This window comes from Schistocerca serialis, chromosome 1 (assembly GCF_023864345.2).
Source record: "Schistocerca serialis cubense isolate TAMUIC-IGC-003099 chromosome 1, iqSchSeri2.2, whole genome shotgun sequence".
Lineage (NCBI taxonomy): Eukaryota > Metazoa > Arthropoda > Insecta > Orthoptera > Acrididae > Schistocerca > Schistocerca serialis.
The window spans coordinates 795,549,052-795,572,234 of record NC_064638.1 but is presented as its reverse complement, the minus strand read 5'-3'; positions in this window follow the sequence as shown (position 1 = coordinate 795,572,234).

Genomic DNA, 23,183 nt, shown 5'->3' with positions numbered 1-23,183 from the left:
AAATCGTTAAAATTGAACAAAGCTCTAGGCCCCGATGGAATCCCTATCAGATTCCATATTGAATTTGCAACTGAGTTAGCCCCTCTTGAAAAAATAATCTATCTTAGATTCCTCGAACAAAAAACCGTGCCGGTTCTTGGAAAAAAGCACACCCGTTTACAAGAAAGGTAATAGAAGTGATCCACAAGACCACTGTCCAATATCCTTGACATCAATTTGTTGTAAAATCTTAGAACTTATTCTGAGCTCAAACATAATGAGGTGTCTTGAACACAATTACTTCCTCAATGCCAGTCCGCATGGATTTCGAAAACATCGATCTTGTGAAACCCAACTCGCACTTTTATCACATGACATACTGAAAACTTTGGACCAAGGCAACCAGGTAGGTGCAGTGTTTCTTGATTTCCAAAAAGCATTTGACTCAGTACCGCACCTACACTTATTGTCAAAAGTACGATTATATGGGGTATCAAGTGATATCTATGACTGGGCTGAGGACACAGCATGTTATCTCAGATGGAGAATCATCGTCAGAAGTAACTTTTGGTGTACCCCAGGGAAGTGCGTTTCCCTTGCTGTTCACGTTCTATATTAATGATGTTGCAGACAATATTAATGGTGAAATCTGACATTTTGCAGATGATGCAGTTATCTGTAATGAACTACTATCTGAGAGAAGCTCCATAAATATTCAATCAGATCTTGATAAGATTTCAGTGTGGTGCAGAGATTGGCAACTTGCTTTAAATGTTCCGAAATGTAAAATTTTGCACTTCACAAAAAGAAAAATGACTATAATATCAAGGATTCACTATTGGATTCCGCCAACTGATACAAATACCTGGGTGTAACACTTTGTAGGAATATGAAATGGAATGACCACATAGGTTCAGTCGTGGGTAAAGCTGGAGGTAGACTTCGGTTTGTTGGTAGAATACTGGGAAAGTACAGTCAGTCTACAAAAGAGATTGCTTACAGATTACTTGTGCGGCCCATCCTAGAATATTGCTCAAGTGTGCGGGACCCTTACCAGATAGGACTAACAAGGGATATTGAACGTATACAGAAAAGGGGCAGCAAAAAGGGAAAAGGTTTCTTTAATCCGTGGGAGAATGGCACAGAGCTATTGAAGGAACTGGCAGGAAGACTTTTGAAGACAGACGTAAAGTTTCGCGAGAAAACCTATTAACAAAATTTCAAGAATTGGCTTTAAATGATAACTCTAGGGATATACTGCAACACCCTCGTGTGGCTCACATATGGATATTGAGCATAAGATTAGAATAATTACTGCACGCACAGAGGTATTCAAACAAACATTCTTCCTGAGCACCATTCATGAATGAAACAGCAAGAAACCCTAATAATTGGTACAATGGGAAGTATCCTGTACCATGAACCTCACGGTGGTTTGCAGAGTATAGATTTAGGTGTAGATCTAGATGTAGATTGTGGTGATGATAATGTGTTGGTTTGGGTGCAAGACAGCAAGATCTTTAAACACCCGTACTAAAATTTTATGAGACGACTGTGAATAAGTGGTAGAATAAGGAAACTGTAACAACAATTAACATATTAAAATGCCCTAAATACATACACTGAGAGAGAGAGAGAGAGAGAGAGATAAACAATTAGCATCGTGACGTTTATAAAACTACCAAAGAAAAGAAAAAGAGCAGCAGGCAGAATTAAGCGACCGGTACCTGTTGCTCCTGATCGCTAGGATAAAGGGACGAGCCAGTGAGCTCTGCAAAACACAAAAATTTCCAGCCTGAAAGCTTAGGCTGGAGTACAGTCACTACCGAGAATTTTAAAAACTGAACCACACTCATATCTTGATTAGCTAAACTAGAGGGCAGATCTCCAAATTTGCTTCTGCCCTCTCATAAAAATATAAAATGCACTCGTGGTGCACAGTGAGCTATACGCCGCAGGCATCAGAGACGAGGGTGTCCTCTCGCCGGAGCACGTATTAGAGGACAGTGCCCATTTTGCACCAGAGTCGGGACTTCAATGAGGGAAAATGTTAGCCAGCGAAAAGTGTTAACATATGAGTATTTTAGCAAATGAGGACTCAGACACAATGTTACTCAAACGGAAGATTCCGCCTACCGTATTTTACGGACTACAAGACGTACTTTTTTCTTCCAAAAATTGCCTCCAAAATTCAGGTGCGTCTTATACTCGAAATTAATATAAAAATGTTCAGTGTTTGATTTAAAATTCTCGCCAGTCTTAAAAATAGCCTTATATTCGATGTCGCGGGAAACCTATCTCTATCTAGCAGCATCGGTTTCGACTGGCAGCAGTAACGCAGGGATACAACGAACGCAAGTTCCGTGGATTCACGAGCTTGCTACAGTCTCCCTCCCACCCTGCTATCACAAACCCAGAACACTGTTTGGCCTATGGTGTGTCATTGCAGTCTACGGTGCCAGTGAACTTGAAATGAAAGTGATTTTTGTCATCGGTAACAGTACAATATTTTTGTTAGCAGCTAGTTTAGTAAAGGGAAAAAATAAAAGGTATTCATATGACGAGGGCTATAAATTGAAAGTAATAGTATATGCAGAAGAACATGGAAACAGAGTAGCTGAGCAGAAGAAAAACCCTCGCGATTGGCGTGTTAGTAAAAAAGAACTGAAAGAAATGAGGAAGACTAAATGCGCAAATGGAGGACTGAGTGAAAAATGTTCAAAACTAGAAGATAACGAATTGAAATGGATTTAAGGACACGGTCGAAATGAAACTGGAATTAAAATAAAAATGATTCAAATATAGTCCCGTAAGCTAGCTCTACAGTGGAATTTAACAGGTTGTAAGGGTGGAGTTGGTTGGTGCTACACGTTTATGAAGCTTCATGTACTTAGCATACGAACCTGTGGTGTCACCGCCAGACACCACACTTGCTAGGTGGTAGCTTTAAATCGGCCGCAGTCCATTAGTACATGTCGGACCCGCGTGTCGCCACTGTGTGATCGCAGACCGAGCGCCACCACAAGGCAGGTCTCGAGAGACTGACGAGCACTCGCCCCAGTTGTACGGACGACGTAGCTAGCGATGCACACTGTCGAAGCCTCGCTCATTAGCCGAGCCAATAGTTAGAATAGCCTTCAGCTGAGTCAATGGCTACGACCTAGCAAGGCGCCATTAGTAACATTGCATGTATCTATGGAGTCTCACTTATATCGTCAATAGCGATGTATACAACAAGGATGGATTAAAGTTAAGTATTCCAGAAGCTACGTACTTTTCTTTATAGCATTCATTACGTATCCTGTTTCAGACCTCACGCCCATCTGCGTGAGCGTAGCGCGTGCCTTTCGGCTTCCTCTCATTGTGTCTAGGCTGTCTTGTCTAGACACAACAATTTTTGGCGACGAGGATGGGATATGTAATCAATGCACAAGGCGTACATCCCAGTCCAGAGCACCTCCGTGCCATACAAGACTTGCCTTCGCCGCAGAATTTGAAGCAGCTACAGAATGTGTTGGGTAAAATTAACTATTATCATCGCTTTCTGCGTAATGCCTCTTGCATTTCAGCTCCGCTTCATCGCTTACGCCGTAAAGGTGTTCCGTTCGTCTGGACGACGGAATGCGAACGCGCCTTTCGCCAGTTGAAATCGGCGTTGCTTTCTAATACTTGCCTTACGCCATTCGATCCCCAGAAACCCCTTTTGTTGATGGTAGATGCATCGGATTTCGGGATCGGTGCTGTGCTTGCGCACAAAGATGGATCGCATGATCGCCCTATTGCCTTTGCGTCCAAATTGCTCTCGTCTGCGCAAAGACATTATTCACCGATAGAGAAAGAAGCTTTGGCTCTCGTGTTTGGTGTTACTAAGTTCCATGATTTCTTGTATGGTCGTCAGTTTACCATCATCACGGACCACAAACCTTTGACGTCGCTTTTTCATCCGAACAAGCCTGTACCTCCGCGTACAGCGCAGAAATTCATTCGCTGGTCTATTTTCCTCTCGCAGTACCGCTACGATACCTTGTATCGGTCCACTGCTAAGCACGGAAACGCTGATGCGTTGTCCCGTTTGCTGTTGCTGAGGATAGAGCATTCGATTCTTCCGAACTTGCTTGCATGTTCATTGATTCGGAAACCGATGACGTGGTCGAATCGTTTCCGATTGATTTTCGTCGTGTGGCTACAGCCACAGCTGCTGACCCTGTCCTTGCTACCGTTTTGCGTTTTGTTGCTACGCAATGGCCTTTGTCAAAGTCTCGGATCGAGGATCCGTTTGTTCGCCGATTTTTTGCTCACAAGGAGAGACTTTTTGTTCGACGTGGTGTTTTGTTGTTGCGTTCTGATAATGATCAGTCCAGAGTCGTGGTCCCACGTTCGTTACAGTCCTCTGTCTTACGGCTTCTTCACCAAGGACATTGGGGTATAGTGCGAACGAAACAACTTGCTCGTCAGCACTGTACTTGGTTCTGAATCGATGCTGCGATTACGAATATGTGTTCTTCTTGCATGGCGTGTGCCGAACAACAATCCGCACCGCCGCGGAAAGTCTTTGCATGGCCAAAAGCCACTTCCCCTTGGCAACGCTTGCACATCGATTTTGCTGGTCCATTCTGGAATGCTCGATGGTTGGTTCTGGTAGATGCCTTCAGTAATTTTCCTTTTGTTGTCCGGATGTCTTCCACGACGTCAACTGCCACCATCCAAGCGTTGTCTGCTATCTTTTGCATTGAAGGTCTTCCACACACTATTGTTTCCGACAATGGCCCACAATTCATGTCCGCAGAATTTCAGTCATTCTGCCAGGCCAATGGTATTCAACATCTGACGTCCGCGCCGTTTTCGCCTCAGTCAAACGGTGCCGCGGAACGATTGGTCCGGACTTTCAAGTCACAGATGTTGAAGTTGAAAGAGTCGCATTCTCGGGAGGACGCGTTGTTGCTCTTTTTGTCCTCGTATCGCTCTCAGCCCCGAGATGGTCGCTCGCCGGCTGAGTTGCTCCACGGTCGTCCTCATCGAACAATCCGCAATATCTTTGCTGCACCCGCCGCATCAGGTTCCTGTGCAGCGGCAGACTTCTGCTTTTGCTCCAGGCGACGTTGTATTCTATCGCAACTATCGAGGTTCACGGCATTGGCTCGCAGGGCGCATTCTTCGCTGCCTCGGCCGCGCGATGTATTTGGTTTTGGGGGCCTCTGGTGAGGTGCGTCGGCATCTCAATCAGCCGCGCCTCTGTCGTCGCACGGGTTCTGCCGCTCCCCGTCTGCTTTCAGCGACGGTGCCGTCCGGTCAGCGCCCTGGGGACCCATCTACTGGCTCGCCTCACCCCCAGGTGTTACCGACGATGCCTTCCATTTTGCCCCATGGCGACGCGCCGCCGCCGCCTCCGCCGCCGCCGCCTGTCCTCCAGCCGGCGCCGCCCGCAGTGGACGCTTCGCTGCAGCCGCCAAGCGCCTCCCTGGGTCACGCGCCGCCGATCGCTTCCCGTGACCAGCTGTCCTCCGCCATGGAACTCTTGCCCGCTCCGGACCACATGACGTCATCGCGCGTCGGATACCCCGACGCAATGGAGGTCGACCCTTCGGCCCCTCCTGTCTCTATACGGACGCATACACCGCATGTTGACGTGCACCCTGGACTAGGTTTTCAGGCGTTTCCTAGATCCCCTCGGACCGAATGGCCGGGTGCGGGTGGCACAGCCTCGCCTGTTGTTAGGCTCCCCACCTCATCGCATACGTCAACATGGGGTCCTCCCCACGGCGGGCGGAAGCCTTATAACACGACCGTTCGCCCATTTGCGGGGGAGGAATGTGGTGTCACCGCCAGACACCACACTTGCTAGGTGGTAGCTTTAAATCGGCCGCGGTCCATTAGTACATGTCGGACCCGCGTGTCGCCACTGTGTGATCGCAGACCGAGCGCCACCACAAGGCAGGTCTCGAGATACGGACGAGCACTCGCCCCAGTTGTACGGACGACTTTGCTAGCGACTACATGGACGAAGCATTGCTCATTAGCCGAGCCAATAGTTAGAATAGCCTTCAGCTAAGTCAATGGCTACGACCTGGCAAGGCGCCATTAGTAACATTGCATGTATCTATGGAGTCTCACTTATATCGTCAATAGCGATGTATACAACAAGGATGGATTAAAGTTAAGTATTCCAGAAGCTACGTACTTTTCTTTATAGCATTCATTACGTATCCTGTGTCAGACCTCACGCCCATCTGCGTGAGCGTAGCGCGTGCCTTTCGGCTTCCTCTCATTGTGTCTAGGCTGTCTTGTCTAGACACAACAGAACCAACACCGAATTATTCAACATCGAAAGAAAATCGGTGTGAACTAAGCAAAATAGCGAGTATGGACGAAACACCTCTGATATTTGATGTGCCGAGCAACGGAACTGTTGCCACGAAAGGTGCTGAAACTGTAACTATAAAAACAAGTGGACATGAAAAAATGCACAACACTGTTGTCCTTTCATGTTGTGATGACGGTATTAAACTTTATACAGTGATCATTTTCAAGTGCAAAACAACGTCAAAGCCTGAAATGCCGTCCGGTGTTGTCAACGTACGTGACAAAGGTTGAACAGACGAGGCTGGTATGAAATTAAGGATGAACAGAGTATGGGAGAGAAAGAAAGGTGCTTTATTGAATAAGAGTTCTCTTCTTGTGTTAGATCAGTTTAGTAGTGATTTGATAATTCTATGAAAGAGATATTGAGACAGAGAACTACAAAGCTTGCTGTTATTCCGGATTCCGGGAGAACTTACCTCACAACTGCAACATCTTCATGTCTCGATAAATAAACCATTAAAAGTGTGTATGAGAGAGGAATGGAACAAATGGATGATGCATGAAAAACAACAGGAATTCACGCCAAAGGGGGCTTTAAAACGACATACAATCAAAGAAGTGTGTCAAAGGATAAAATGTGTCATTGGATAAAACACTCGTGGTCTAGAGTGAGAGAAGACATTATTGTTAAATCTTTCAAGAAGTGCGGCATAAGTAAAGTTCTCGATTGCACTGAAGACCATCTTAAATATGAAGAGGAAATCGATGACGGCGAAAGGGAAGAAGAAAAAGAAGAAGAAAGTTCGGATTACGATTTTCAGGGATTTTAAAGGTCAGTTCGGTTTTATAAACTAAGATTTTTTTTAGACTGCTGTGCAATCAAAGAATAACAATGGTAAAAATGTTATTTTTCAAAAAACAATTCTTTAAAAATTAAGGTGCGTCTTACAGTCAGTAGAGTCTTCTAGTCCGTAAAACACGGTATCAAATCAACTAGTGTGTCGTCAGATTTCACGTATTTTACGTTGCGAGGAATCTGCTGTTTCGAGCCAACTTGCAGGAACTCTAGCGGAGCAGATGCACACATGTTTGGGGAAACATCTCTTGTCACATTTCCTCACTTGCAGAGGACTGTTCACCAGAACGGCTGAAAATACTGCTCAGGACGATGTGCAACCAGACGCATCTATGACGAGGGTGCTTAGCCCCATCTACATCTGATCAACTTCGATCAATTGGTTTTCGGATGGTTTTTGCGCACGACAAAAAAAAGAAAAAAAAAAACCGCATCACGAAGCAATTATCCGAATGGGACGAAACTCGATAGATGTGATGTACATGTACAGGCAAACAAATGATTACAATTTCAGAAAAAAATGAATGATTTATTCAAGAGAGTTTCAAAAATTTAGCAAATCAATAACGCTTTGATCCTTCTCTGACCCTTATGCAAGCAGTTATTCGGCTTGAACTGATAGAGTTGTTGGATGTCTTCGTAGGGGATATTGTGCCAGATTCTGTCCAAATGGCCCGTTATATCTTCAAGTCCCGAGCTCGTTGGAGGGCTCTGCCCATAATTCTCCAAATATTCTCAAGTGGGGAGAGATCCGCCGATCTTGCTGGCCAAGGCAGGGTTTGGCAAGCAAACAGTAGAAACTCTCGCCGTGCGTGGACCGGCATTATCTTGCTGAAATGTAAGCCCAGGATGGCTTGCCATGAAGAGCAACAAAACGGGGTGAAGAACATCGTTGGCGCATTGGTGTTCTGTTAGGGTGCGGCGGATGACAACCACAGGAGTCCCGCTACGAAGTGAAATAACACCCCAGACCATCACTTCTAGTTGTCGGACTGTATGGCGGACGACAGTCAGATTGGAACCCCACCGCTGTTCGGGGCGCCTGCAGACACGTCTTCGTTTGTCATCGGAGCTCAGTTCGAAGCGAGGCTCATCACTGAAGACAGTTCTACTGCAGGCAATGAGATTCAAGACCGAAAACGTGTCTGGAGACTTGACCGTCGTCTACCAAACGGCCCGACGACTAGCGGTGACGGTCTGCGGTGCCATTTCTCTTCGTAGCAGGACCACTTTGCTTGTCAGTGGCGGCACCCTTACAGCATAGTAGTACGACGGCGATATTTTACATCCGGTTTTGTTCCCCTAAAGACAAGCTATCCTAGGCTTATATTTCAGCAAGTTAATGCCCGCACATACACGGCAGGAGTTTATATTGCTTGTCTTCGTACTTGCCATATCCTGGCTTGGCCAGCAAGATGACCGGATCTCTCCCTAACTGAGAACGACTGGAGCACTGTGGGCAGTGCCGTCCAAACAGCTCGCATATCGACGAGATAACGGGCCAATTGGACAGAATTTGGCACAGTATCCCCCAGGAGGTCATCTAACAACTCCGTCAATCGAAACCGAATAACTGCTTGCGTAACGACCAGAGATGGACCAACGCGTTATTGACTCGCTCAATTTGTGAAGCTCTTTCTCTTGAATAATCATCCAATTTTTCTGAAACTGTAATCATTTTTGTCTGTACATGTAATCACATCTACCGATTTCCGCCCCATCCGAATAATTCCTTCGTGGTGCGTCATTTTTTTCTTAGTGTGTATTTGTCCAGTACATCTCCACCGAAGAACTCTACTTCTGTCCTACTTGGGAAGACTTTTAGGCTGTACCATTAAATCGGCTGACGTCAATAAGACCAGCCTATGAAGAAGTAACACGATTATGTTAAGATGGCTTTGGGCTGCAGAAAGACTGGGAAGCAGAACTGCAAATTCCTTTAACCATCAACGTGTCCATAGTTCGACAGTTTGTAGCTGTGTTGAACAACTAGCGATGATATTGTTGATTTAGATGAGCCACAGGCACACTGAACAGGGACGGGTAGCTGCATAAAGCACTCTACAACCTCGAAGAGAAAGATCTGAGCGCAAATCACGAAACACATTGAGGAGGATTGCCTACTAAGGAAAATTTCGGGCGACATACAGGCATTTCATGCCGCTGATGACCAAGCGTTTTACTGAATCAAGTTCACTATCTTCCTCTAACAACGAAGGGCGCCTATTGTACTGTACGTAATTCTTTTTTACATAATTTTGTACCATTATTAATTGAGAACTGAACTCATAGTGTGTGTGATGATGATAGTAATAATGATAATAATAATAATAATAAATAACTGCTCTTGCGAATGCGAGCAAGAATCATGCGCTGCTCTTCGAACGTTCCTGACTGCGGGCCTGCTGCTCTCTGCGGATTTTATAAAGACCTTTGGCGAGTCGCCAGTGGTGCAGCGAATATCGCAACTGGTCGCAGAGTGCTCTTCTTCCTTAGTGCCGACTAAGACCTTCGCAGTAATCCAGCAACGACAGGCAAATGACAAGATTTTCAGAGTAATGTGGTTACTGGGTGTACAAAGGATGTCTCTCCAATGCTGCTGTAGCTATTGCTGATTTTTTGCTGTTCTGTGGCAAAACTAACCTCGTGGTCCTGCCGTTCCCACCGCACAAGAAACCATGCGATGTAGACACCATTCCTCGGCTTGCAAGGTCACCAACTGGATACATCTCTAATGTTATGATTTTTCACAATAAATAAACATTAGTAAACTCTGAGAGATAAGTCTGGGCAGCTTCGAGAATTATTTGAGGAATGATTTGACTTCGGCGCCGTTCCTAACTTGATATTATTGAAAACTTCGACACATTGTTATAGCGGAATTTTTGTCTCATCTCTTCTTAGAGAGATGGAATGGGGCATCATTCATCACCAAACTCTTGAAATAAAAGTAAAAGACATGGCTTACCTCATGGTGGATAAAATAAGTTGATTATTGCACAACAATCTGACACATGCAACGGTTTAAGTATTGAAACATGATCTAACACCCGCCATATTTACGAATCTGGCTTGTTTTTCTCATTGTCTTGGTTAGTATTCTCCGCAGTTATTGCAGCTAAACACAAATTAATGTAAATACTTTTATTTTTCTGCCGAATAGTTAGCATAATGTAGCATTCATTATCAGGCAACACAAGTATTTGCTCACAGCATACGTATAGTTGGCAGTATAAGCAGTGGACGATGCACTGAGAATGTAGGCTGCCAATCCAGATTTACGCAACAGGAGATATCGACAGTTGTATGGGATGGGTGACTGCAAAAGTTGGCAGTGTTTCTTTCCTCAGACAGATAGTGGAATGTAAACGTTCCTTGTTGTAAAACAGAAGTTTTGTATTCGCGAACCACTGAAGATAGACTGAATAATTTAATATTTCTAATAAGCATTTTTGTGGTATTTGTCCACCGTGAAATCAGAGTGAATGAAAAATTATTTAATTTATGAGATATCATCTACACATTTCATAGAATTTTCAATAACTACATTGTTGCATCATTTTTTGTAAGTTAATAGTCTTCAACTTCGCAGTCTTTGAAAATCCGTGAAGCTGGAAGACACGAGGGGAATGTAACATGTTAGATGGAAATGAAAACGTTTGCTTGAAGTAGGAAGCAGTTACTTGAACAAAGTTTATCCAAGGACCAGACTATTTAATAAATCCATTTAACTCACATACAAATCAGTTTAAACAAAGCGTTGCCCTACAATGGCCATAACTGAATAATTCCGGCAGTGATTTCAATGTGAATTATTCTGGATCTAAGTAATCTTGTTAATAGAATATTTTTCTCCCTCAAGCAGTCACCTTTGACAACGATCATTATGTTACCAGAAGAGGACTTTTATGCCAAATTCTGCGCCTCTTATTTTCTTTCAGAATTAAATATTACATGAAAATGCGATATAATAAATAAAACAGAGGGTTGGTCTCACTCTGTACAATTGTGAAAACATCCGAAATGGCTTGCTCTGCTGACAGAAATGTAGCATTTGTTAACGTAATCTATTGGGAACACTAACACATCAATTCTATATACAGAGAAAATAAATACTTAAATATTGGCTGTTGTGTGGTAGATACTATATCCTATATTTTTACTTATTCATATTGCCTGACAAAAAAATAGATACACCCTCAGAAGTGTATGTGGGAACGAAATGAAACTTCTTAGTTTGAGAGGTTATATGGTGTTATTTTGACTCAAATGTACAAAGAACTTGACAGTATCAATCCTGTTACCAGTATGTCGTTTTATCTTCTGTGACCTTTATGCATGCAAACATTCGGTTAGGAAAGGTGTCTCACGAGGCATGCCGACTCGCAACTGTTGTTAACTGGTCATTGATAACCTGGATATTAGCAGTGGGATAGCGTTGACGTCTGTAGGATCTCATCTGAAGGTCGCTGATAAGGATTTCTGGTGTCAGGTTAAACACGTGGGCTCATTCGTGACCCCCGTCCCTCTCCTCCCCACCCCCCCTTCCTCTGGATACTGATCAAGCTCACCCAAGGGAACCTCCAACAAGCCTTAGACAATAGTCCGACAGTTGTCGCATTGTATAAAAATAGCGGGAAACCCCCCTCAGCCGATAGGAGCACAATAAAATGGTGAGAAACCCCTCCTTCCCCCTGGACCAGTGAGGATCAAATGGGACGCTTGGGTGGTGGAGTTCACTGAGGAGCTAGGCATCATGGGGAGAGAATCTGACTGCCCCTATTTGTAAATAAAAAATTACATTCAGTTACAGCACTTGAATTCTAGACTATGGCTATTCGTTAATAACAGTATAATGTTACATCATTCGAAGGGACCAGCAGAGACCACATTCTGTCAGATTCTTCCACAATTTTACGTATTTGTCCATATTTATTACATTCTTTTCTTATTTTCCTCAGTTTGACATTTTTTCACCCACTTTCGTATTTTTACAGGATTTTCCACAATTATACGTATTTTTCCACATTTATCGTATTTTATCCAATTACGGAAGATCCCCGATACTCTTCTAGACGTCACGTCGACGTCATGATGTTTCCAGCCAGTTATGATGCAGCATGTGTCCGAATTATTTATCATTGCTATTGAAGCACCTCCTCCCATCTGCATCTTTTCTAACAGGAATACCTGAGTGGGCAACAAAGGGAGAGTTTATAGGCTGTGTCTGTTTGTTAATATGCTAAGTCACGTTACTCGAGGTCTATTTGTTAAGGACACTCTAATATCACGTGGCTCTTATCACAATGGGACTTAACATCTGAGGTCATCAGTCCCCTAGAACTTAGAACTACTTAAACGTAACTAACCTAAAGACATCATACACATCCATGCCCCAGGCAGGATTCGAACCTGCGACCGTAGCGGTCACGCGGTTCCAGACTGAAGCGCCTAGAACCGCACGGCCACACCGGACGGCTAATACCACGTCTTTGAGGCACCGGCAAAGACCGCACCCTGGCTGACATGTAAGTAATCACTTTCATTTTTCTCAAATTTTGCACATTTTTCACAATTTTACACATTTTACCCAATTACAAGAGTAATTGATGTCGTGATGCTCTCATCCAATCACAAGCAGGATGCCCCGGATTTATAAGTCACTACTAAGCCACCAACCACTCCATTACTGATGTTTCTGTGACATCATATTGTATGTGCTGGTAATGAAAACACTGATGTAAATAATAACGTCACATCATATAAATGACATAGCAAATTCTATTAGTACCGATTTCTAGCCAAGGATATTGTATGTATAAGAATTATCACACCCCGGTAGATAAACCTCTACTACATTACTAGATTGTGTGATAGAATTATGATGCTTCCTACCAAAGATACTATGTGTAGCACAGCATAACAGAATACGCACCTAGTGATAGAGCTGACCTATAACTGGAACCACCTCAATGAAAAGCATACCGCCTGCGGGACAAGTGCACCATTGTAGTAACGACATACAAATGTCAACACGCCAGTGGAAATGTCGAACACTGCGACAAAGACACACCTAGATTACTGAGAGAGCGTGTGGCGTGAAGCAGCTCAAGGGAGCTGCATTTCGTTGGAATGTTGAGTGCAGCTGTGTGTTCAAATGTCAGTTGTTGTGAGAGGCCTGCATTGTTGAATTGTTAGAGAAATGGGGCAATTTGCATTAGAACGGAGAATTGACACTGTGAAGTGTTACATAAAGACAAGCTCCATCAAAGAATGTAAAGAAATGTTTCAAGCGAAGAATCCTGGCAGGGAGCTCCTCACAACCAGAACTGTTCAAGATCTGTACAAAAAACCGGAGGGCTGTAGGTTCCGTTCAGAATGTGCAGAGGAATAGGCGACTATAGACATAATTCGCATGTACATCAGGAGAAGCCCCTGGAAGCCGGTAAGGTGATAATCGCAGCTCGTTGGCGTATCTCTCACATCCTGTACTAAAAGACATGAAGTTAAAAGCCTATCGTGTGAGTGTCGTGCAAGAGTTGAAATTTGAGGATCAGGATAAAGAAGATCATTATTGTAACTGGCTGTTAACATCAGTTGCTAACGTTTACTTGGACCCCTTACTTTACTTCGTGTCAGATGAGGCCTGTTTTCATTAGTCAGGTTATGTAAAAACCCAGTACTGCAAATACTGATAGTAGGGCAAATCACATATTCTGCATGAAGAACCGCTCCACTCAGAGAAGATAGATGTTTGGTGTGTGTTGTCTGACATGCGCGTCGTTGGCCCCATATTTTTGAATTATACCTTAAACAGTGCCACATATCTATTCGCAGTTAATAAATGTAGAGAAGTGCACGCAGTATGTCAGCAGGATGAAGCAACCACTGACATATCCAACCAATGTATGGCCCGCATAACCAACGTGTTCCCTGAATATTATTTTGTCAGTAGAGGACTCTGGCCCCAAAGGTCCCCGAACTTAACATCGTGTGATTTTTAATTATTAGGCATACTAAAAAGAAAAGTATATGCCGACAGTCCTTGCACAACAGACGCTCTTCAACAGAACATTACTACAGAAATTAACAACGCCACGCCTGCGTCACTGATGTCGGGGTGCCCCTGGCCATCACTTCCAGCATCTCTTATAAACAGGTAACTACGTGTTTCTTAAGGTTACTATTACTTATTCTTATTTAGTTAGTTCATTGTTACTTGAATCTTGGGTGTGAGACCTACCGGTTTTATATGGGACACCTTGTGTCGTCAGGTGTAAAGTCATGGGTGTTAAGATTTTACCACAATTCCACAAATTCACATATGTCGTTAGAGCTCTGACAACGCCCCGTCCACGACATAGTCATTGATGTAGAGCATAAATCAGCTAATACTGAAGTCAAGTTCATACCATTATGCTGCCGAGAGGAGAAGCCTGTAGACAGGATATTACTAAATCCTTTCATCATTCTCTTCTAAGGTGGTAAATGCGACATCCATAATTTGTTTAGGACCCAGCATTGAAATCTGCGGCAATTTGCAGAAGGTTTGCACTTCTGTCATGTTGAACGATTCTCTTCAGTCGTCGTTGGTCCCGTTCTTGAAGAATTTCTTTCCGGCCGCAGCGATGTCGGAGATTTGATGTTTTACCGGATTCCTGATATTCACGGTACACTCGTGGAATGGTCGTACGGGAAAGTCCCTAATTTATCGGTGCCTCGGAGATGCTGTGTCTCATCACTCGTGCGCCGACTATTACACCACGTTCAAACTCACATAAATCTTGATAACCTGCCATTGCAGCTGCAGTAGTCGATCTAACAACTCCGCCAGATGCTTGTTGTCTTATATAGGCGTTGCCGACCTCAGCGCCCTATTCTGCCTGTTTACATATCTCTGTATTTGAATATGCATGCCTATATCAGTTTCTTTGGAGCTTCCGCGTATATACTTACAGCTTACCTGTATTTATACTTAGATTAAGTATAAATACTCAGGGTATAGCCAAAAAATTTTGGGACTAGATCAGACTGCCTGGAGATCTATCTGTCTTGGCTACAAGGACGAAACTAGATCAAAGTGCCTGGAGATCTGTCTTGGATGCAAGGACGAACTAATTATTAGAACAATCTGATTTCATATTGACAGAAATTTGTGCTAAAGGTTGAGAGAGAGAGAGAGACAGAGCGAGCTTGCAGACCCTAGGAAAATAAGAAATATATGGATTTTGTTATTTATACACCGAGGCATAGATACGGTGTCACATATATACTTAGAAATAAAACAAAAGTCATTACACAGATAGGGTAATTGGTAGAGAGGAGCTGTAAAGAGAGGAAGTGGCGCCACATATGCTTTTAATAGTGCAACAATTTTGCATTTTAGTGAGACTTGGTGACAAGACGACATTGTCATTCTTAGACACTATTTCTGTATGTGCGTGAGAAATCGGTAATGCTATTCTATTCTCAATGCTGTTGTTTTCTCTGTCCTTAATGCATATGAGTTGCAAGTCATATGTATTTGGAATCGTAAAAATGATTGGATGCATTGTAAAGTGGTATGATTCTAGAAGCAAAACATATTGATTGCAGAATGACGTTACTACATATGAAACACGAGAAATTTTCTGATAGAGGGTAAATAGGGGCTCTGTGGACAACATGGATAGCGTAATTTTTATCTACATGACATAGATTAGCTCCTAATACCATTGCTTAGTGTTTTTCTAATTTTCAATAGTTGCCTCCAGTGGCATCAGTTGTGGGAAATTTACTACTTTCAACACATATGATATTGACTGTTTTGGAGGAGGCTGAACGCACATTGGCGATGGATGGTCGAATTTACTGTCAGCGCAGGTACTGCTATATATCTCATCGCCAAGTCCGTTGTAGTGGGTTAGTCTGAGCTGAACTGCCAGAGTCGCCTGACAGTGCTGTCATCCTGCAACCTCTCGTCGCCCTTCTCTGTGTAACATTTTGCGGTCATACGTTATTACTTAAATAAACAATTACTCTCTTGCTATAAAGTGGTGTGGGCGTCTTTAAATCAAATTTTCTGGATTAGTATGCGTCTGCGCTAACGTCATGCATACAGAAAAAAATCGTATCCACCCTATCCCTTGGCCTCGGGGATATTCACGTTCCAGCACACGCGTAAAACGAATGTAATTACATCTGTGCTTAGAGGTTATAATCGAAAATGCCGCCGTCTTGAGCCTTCACCTGGCTGTTTTGTATGAATCATCGACTAAACTGTGTTTGACCTCTGGAGTCTAATGGAAAATATTATCTATCTGCCTGTAATTTTAGTTATCTAATGTGGAAATCAATTATGCAAACTCGTGCGGTTGATGTGTGCTCGTATTCTGAGGCGTTTACTACAGCCACACAGGGTACATAAGCCATGGACTGACGATCTAAGTCTAGATTATGTGGATTATTTTGTCAAACATACGCCTCTTAGTTCTACTTAAAATGATATTTCATATCACAAATCATTCATATACAGGGTTATTACAAATGATTGAAGCGATTTCACAGCTCTACAATAACTTTATTATTTGAGATATTTTCACAATGCTTTGCACACACATACAAAAACTCAAAAAGTTTTTATAGGCATTCACAAATGTTCGATATGTGCCCCTTTAGTGATTCGGCAGACATCAAGCCGATTATCAAGTTCCTCCCATACTCGGCACAGCATGGCCCCATCAATGAGTTCGAAAGCATCGTTGATGCGAGCTCGCAGTTCTGACACGTTTCTTGGTAGAGGAGGTATAAACACTGAATCTTTCACATAACCCCACAGAAAGAAATCGCATGGGGTTAAGTCGGGAGAGCGTGGAGGCCATGACATGAATTGCTGATCATGATCTCCACCACGACCGATCCATCGGTTTTCCAATCTCCTGTTTAAGAAATGCCGAACATCATGATGGAAGTGCGGTGGAGCACCATCCTGTTGAAAGATGAAGTCGGCGCTGTCGGTCTCCAGTTGTGGCATGAGCCAATTTTCCAGCATGTCCAGATACACGTGTCCTGTAACGTTTTTTTCGCAGAAGAAAAAGGGGCCATAAACTTTAAACCGTGAGATTGCACAAAACACGTTAACTTTTAGCGAATTGCGAATTTGCTGCACGAATGCGTGAGGATTCTCTACCGCCCAGATTCGCACATTGTGTCTGTTCACTTCACCATTAAGAAAAAATGTTGCTTCATCACTGAAAACAAGTTTCGCACTGAACGCATCCTCTTCCATGAGCTGTTGCAACCGCGCCGAAAATTCAAAGCGTTTGACTTTGTCACCGGGTGTCAGGGCTTGTAGCAATTGTAAACGGTAAGGCTTCTGCTTTAACCTTTTCCGTAAGATTTTCCAAACCGTCGGCTGTGGTACGTTTAGCTTCCTGCTTGCTTTATTCGTCGACTTCCACGGGCTACGCGTGAAACTTGCCCGCACGCGTTCAACCGTTTCTTCGCTCACTGCAGGCCGACCCGTTGATTTCCCCTTACAGAGTCATCCAGAAGCTTTAAACTGCGCATGCCATCGCCGAATGGAGTTAGCAGTTGGTGGATCTTTGTTGAACTTCGTCCTGAAGTGTCGTTGCACTGTTATGACTGACTGATGTGAGTGCATTTCAAGCACGACATACGCTTTCTCGGCTCCTGTCGCCATTTTGTCTCACTGCGCTCTCGAGCGCTCTGGCGGCAGAAACCCGAAGTGCGGCTTCAGCCGAACAAAACTTTTTTATATAGAGATCGTGGCTGATATTTTAATAAATATACACCACTAAGTATGCGTTTTAGGTGTGCAGAGTAGCTCTATGCAAATTGCTTGTCGTTGCTGGACCCCTCCACCCCCTTCTCCCACTCCATTGGTCTGGGGTATCCAGTTGCAAACATATTTAGAAGGTCATGTGACTGGAAGTGTTGCTACCATGACCTACGCTCGATAGAAGTGATGGTGGCTAAATTACAACTATCTAAAAAATAACATTCACGTCTTCGACGATAACGTTTTCCGTGGCTGCACGTATCGGAATTCTGGCGTAACGTTTGCACGTCAACATTGTTGGTCCATTTTTAGGAAGCTACTGGCTCATCGTCATTGAGGCATTTCTTTCACTCATCATTATTTAAATCGTCTCGGTTCCATATAAAGGTAAAAAGCTCAATTCAGGAACATCGCTGGAAAAATTTGCTTCATTATTTTGAGGCAATAAGAGAATGAGAGAGTGAACAGTATGGAACAGGACAAATATTTAATAATACTATTTTCAATTTAAGATAGCGGCTCAAAGAAATAATGCATTATGTTCAGTGCCAAAGAGAGGGATGTGAAGCGTTAATCGTACCTGACGTCACGTCTTAAATAATATAATTTCTTCCGTTGAACAGTCATGAAATAACTTCATAAATTGTGCACGGCTAACACTGAAAAAAATTTTGCTTCTAGGCACATGTTCGACGAACGAAAAGTGTAGTTACTTTCTGATTTACGATGTTTGTAAGCAAATATCAAAATATTGTGATGATGAAGTACCAGTAATGCATTCATTAAATGTGTTCTTGTCATGCGTGGGGTTCTCATTTCATCATCATACTTTGCCGATTTCCCTTCCGTAACGAGCATGACCGAATCGGCTCGCTCGTGAGAATTTGTGCTCGAGCCTCTAGTTCCTCGCCGCTCCACTCCCGAGCAGCTGCCAAGGTCACGACTACCGAGCGAGCTTGAACAGTCTTAAACAAAAACAAAACAAAAAAGTGATAATCGGCTGAAGGACGCGGCGCTGCAGCCAGAAGACGGGGGCCCTTCCGGCAGCAGTAGAGCAGAGCGTGGAGCCCCAATAACGAAGAAGCGGGCGGTCGTGAATCACGGCAGCCACCTCGAACCAGCCCAGCAGGTGTTCGGCCTGTGGTGCGTGCAGCGCCGCGGCGCTGCCTAGAGGCGCTCTCCAGCCACGGATTCCTGAGCGCTCGTTCCGCCGCGACTGCGCCACGGTCTGACAGCCGCGGCCAGGGTAAACACCTTCAAAACGAACGCTACGAGAAACTTGAAACACTTGCAACATCTCCAAGACCGTTAGTCTTCTGACGGATTAATCAGTTTGTGCAAAATGAATGTACAGGTTTTAAGGCTTTGTAGCATTTATTACATTCAACTTACAATTATAAATAACACATCAAATTAAAGAGCAACTCAAACGGTTTTTCTCACAACCGTTCATTGCGAGCACCATTCGTCACACATTGAGTCGATGGGCGAATTCTCTCTCTCTCTTTCTGTCTCCATCCTTCCATCCCTATCTCTTCAAAATGGTTCAAATGGCTCTGAGCACTATGGGACTCAACATCTTAGGTCATAAGTCCCCTAGAACTTAGAACTACTTAAACCTAACTAACCTAAGGACATCACACACACCCATTCCCGAGGCAGGATTCGAACCTGCGACCGTAGCAGTCCCGCGGTTCCGGACTGCAGCGCCAGAACCGGACGGCCACCGCGGCCGGCCATCCCTATCTCTGAATCCCAGCCAAAATTGCTATTTATGTATAATTTTGCCATTGCTAACAACATAATTATTGTACTTAAACTTCACAACATGTCACATGATTATATAAACGAGCATAAAACGAGTATGAAATACAAGCAATATAAACTTGACAGAAAAGGATTTGTATTCCCCTTGAAATATTTATTCCAACACACGTATCCAGCAACTCAAACCAAGATCTCCACAATCTTTTAAAACTTATTCCCAAATAAGAATGTTATGCTACACATTCTTTGGACTTTGAGATAATGTTTGTTTTTTGCTATATGATCTTTGCACGTAGTGCTTGCAAAATATGACAGTTTACGTGCGATGCGTTACGACAGAGGAAGGCGCCTGTGCCACTGCAGGTTTTCTATTTTACTTGTTTACTTTCACCTTTAGATGTACATTTAGTTTTTCATCAAAAACTCCCCAAAAACCATGTTCTGAGATGTTGTTTTGTTTCTCTTCGGGACAATGCTGAAGTTACCCGAAAATCGCAACACAACACACGCATATGTCATACTGACACCTGATGATGGGGGTTTAAACATTCGAAACGCTTTGTGGATATAAATAAACGCTGACTGATGACAGTAAATTTGTTGTTACATTCAACATCAGCAACAACCACAGCTGAACCTAAAACGTTAGCATTTAAAGTTCTTTCCAAACCTAGATCAATGTGTCTGGAGTGACTGCTGCAACAACGCTGTTTCTAAAGTCTGGTAGATCAGCTGGTAGCGTAGGCACATACACATGATCCTTCATGAACCCCCAAAGGTAAAAATAAAACATGGAGTCAGATAGTGTGTGAACGTGGAGATCATCCAAAACAAGCTCTGTCATCAAAACCCTAGCGGTCAGTCCAGCGGTCATCTTGCTATAAAATAAAGTTCTGTTGTTCAGCTTCTTCCAATTGAGGAAAGGGCCATGGTTCTGGTTCAAGATAAGTAACACCATTTACAGTTGCTTTACCGAAAAAGAAAGGCCAATAAACATTCCACAGGGACATGGCATAAAAACACTCGAGTTATGGGAGTCTCGTTGCAACTGTTCCATATCGTAGGGATTTGCTGAGCGCCAGATGCACGCATTATGTGTGTTCACATTTCCACTTAGGTGAAATTTCGAGTCATCACTGAGGACAAAACGATCCAGAAAATCTTCATCATCATGTAGCAACATTTCGTTTGCAAAGTTGGCACATAGACCACAGTCTCTACACAGCCGGTACTGGAACTGCTAATTCACGACAAGCCTTCCGAAGTGATTTCTTGGGGCTATGCGCGAAAGATTTTCACTAATTGTTCTTTAGTCACTTTTGGTCGTTCCATACTCTTCTCTTTGTGCACAGCTGTTTGATTTGCTCTTCCATTTGATGTATTATTTATACTTGTAAGTCGCATGTAATAAGTACTACAAAACCTTAAAATCCGTATATTAATTTTGAAACACCGTGTACATACACACGATCGTACTGGGTCTGAACTAATGGAGACAGGTAGGAAAGGCAACTTATCTTAGTTGCCTTTGATTAACGATACAGTTTTGAGATTTCATCACAAATGTCTCTGGCGACACTTGTCACCAGTCAGTACCCATTACATGTTCTGGCTTACTTCAAACTGATACTGAATAGATACGTCTGCCTGTTTGGCGGGGCATGATATGAGTGCGGTCTGCACAGAACTTCTTTTTCTCTGGGGATGGGGGACAGTTACTTATCCTGCTCCTTTCTGAGTACGCCCTTGTACATACAAATCACTTACATAAACAACACGTTGCAGTATAAAGATCATAATATAAATTACTGTGGAAGTGGTAACAAAGTAAACTGTTCAGGAGTTTCGTCTTAGAAACCTCAACATTCTTATTTCTGGTCGGAGAAGAATTATTCATTTAATATAATCATACTTCACCGGCGATAGATGCTCTTATAACAAAAATGTCTAGCCCCAAATTACTTTAGGCTCTCACCTGAAACGAAATTCCTGCACTCTTGCTGATTGACAAGTACAGTACTGTGTTTTCACCTTCATTTTTTAAAGGTAAAGATTTTCTTGGATATCAGTGACAAGTGACAACAAATTGCAAATACTCGAAAGAACGAAGGAGGAATCAGATGTTTAGACAAGTAGCTGGTGTGACCTTTGTGGAGTATAGTGGGGAAACTCATGAATAACATTCGATGGTCAATGTGAAAGTTTTTAAAATTGGTGGATTCGTATCCAACTGCACATTTACAAAAGGATTCTATGTAGCAGTGTCTAATAGATGTGGCGGAAGTGCCTCCACTGCCATCCTCCACGTGGTGGTGCAGTATGACTGTAAGCTGGCTCATCGACTCCCTGGACCTGAATCGTTAGAAGTCGGAAGGCTTTGGCCGCTAGTAATTTGATTTTGTTTGCAGCCAACGTTACCTACGCTTGCATCACAACAACAAAGTAGCTGAGAGCTAGTTGTCTGCAGGACAGTTACCATCGCTCGCTCTACCACCTCAGCTGTGATTGCCAGTCAGCTGTGGACGACAATAGTTGCCGTCTTCAAGAATATTGTTGTGACTTCTTCTTATGTGTTGCGTTTGGCTGTGCCGTGTTTCTCTTTCGGAATGTTTCAAGATAGCTCTGAAATTTCATACGAAAGTGATAAGACTATTATTATCCTGCAAAGCGAATTCAATACTGCATTATAACGCAGAAAGTACGTACTCAGTACAGAACCTCACAGTTGATGTTACTGGAGCCCTATTGCTCTTGTGCAATACGGTGAACCGACGTTTTCTCCTGTCAACTGAACTTCCAATCGCTTTGTGATTCTGATCCAAGTATAGCCGGCGTTTGTGGGATAGCCGTTGTTGTCTGCTGTGATACTGTTTTGTAATTGACTGTATTTCGTTCAAATGGTTCAAATGGCTCTGAGCACTATGGGACTTAACATCTGAGGTCATCAGTCCCCCAGAACTTAGAACTACTTAAACTTAACTGACCTAAGGACATCACACACATCCATGCCCGAAGCAGGATTCGAACCTGCGACCGCAGCGGTCACGCGGTTCCAGACTGAAGCGCCTATAACCGCACGGCTGTATTTTGTACTGCTTCCTTTCTTTGTGATAATAATACGTACCAGCTGACAACATTCAAGGGGATTTGTACTTCCTTGCGTGACTTCTCCTTCCGAGGAAGTATAAAGCACAGGTTTAAAGTGTCTGCACTATGAATCAGGGAGGACTCCTCCCCCCCCCCCCCCCCCTTACCTATGTTTGGGCTACACTCCGCGCAGTTCCCTGTGACAATCGGCCAACTTAAAGTTAACACACAGTAGTTGCCAGCCACTGAGCTGAAACCCACAAGTGCTTAATTGCTTTTGACATTTTCGGTTTATCTTCTTCCACCATCATAATCTATCGTTGGTTTGACGAATTCAGACATAAAATGTGTGCCCTTCAGGAAGAAGGTCGTAGGGTCTTAGTCGGCACTAAGGATGAAGAGCACTCTGCGACC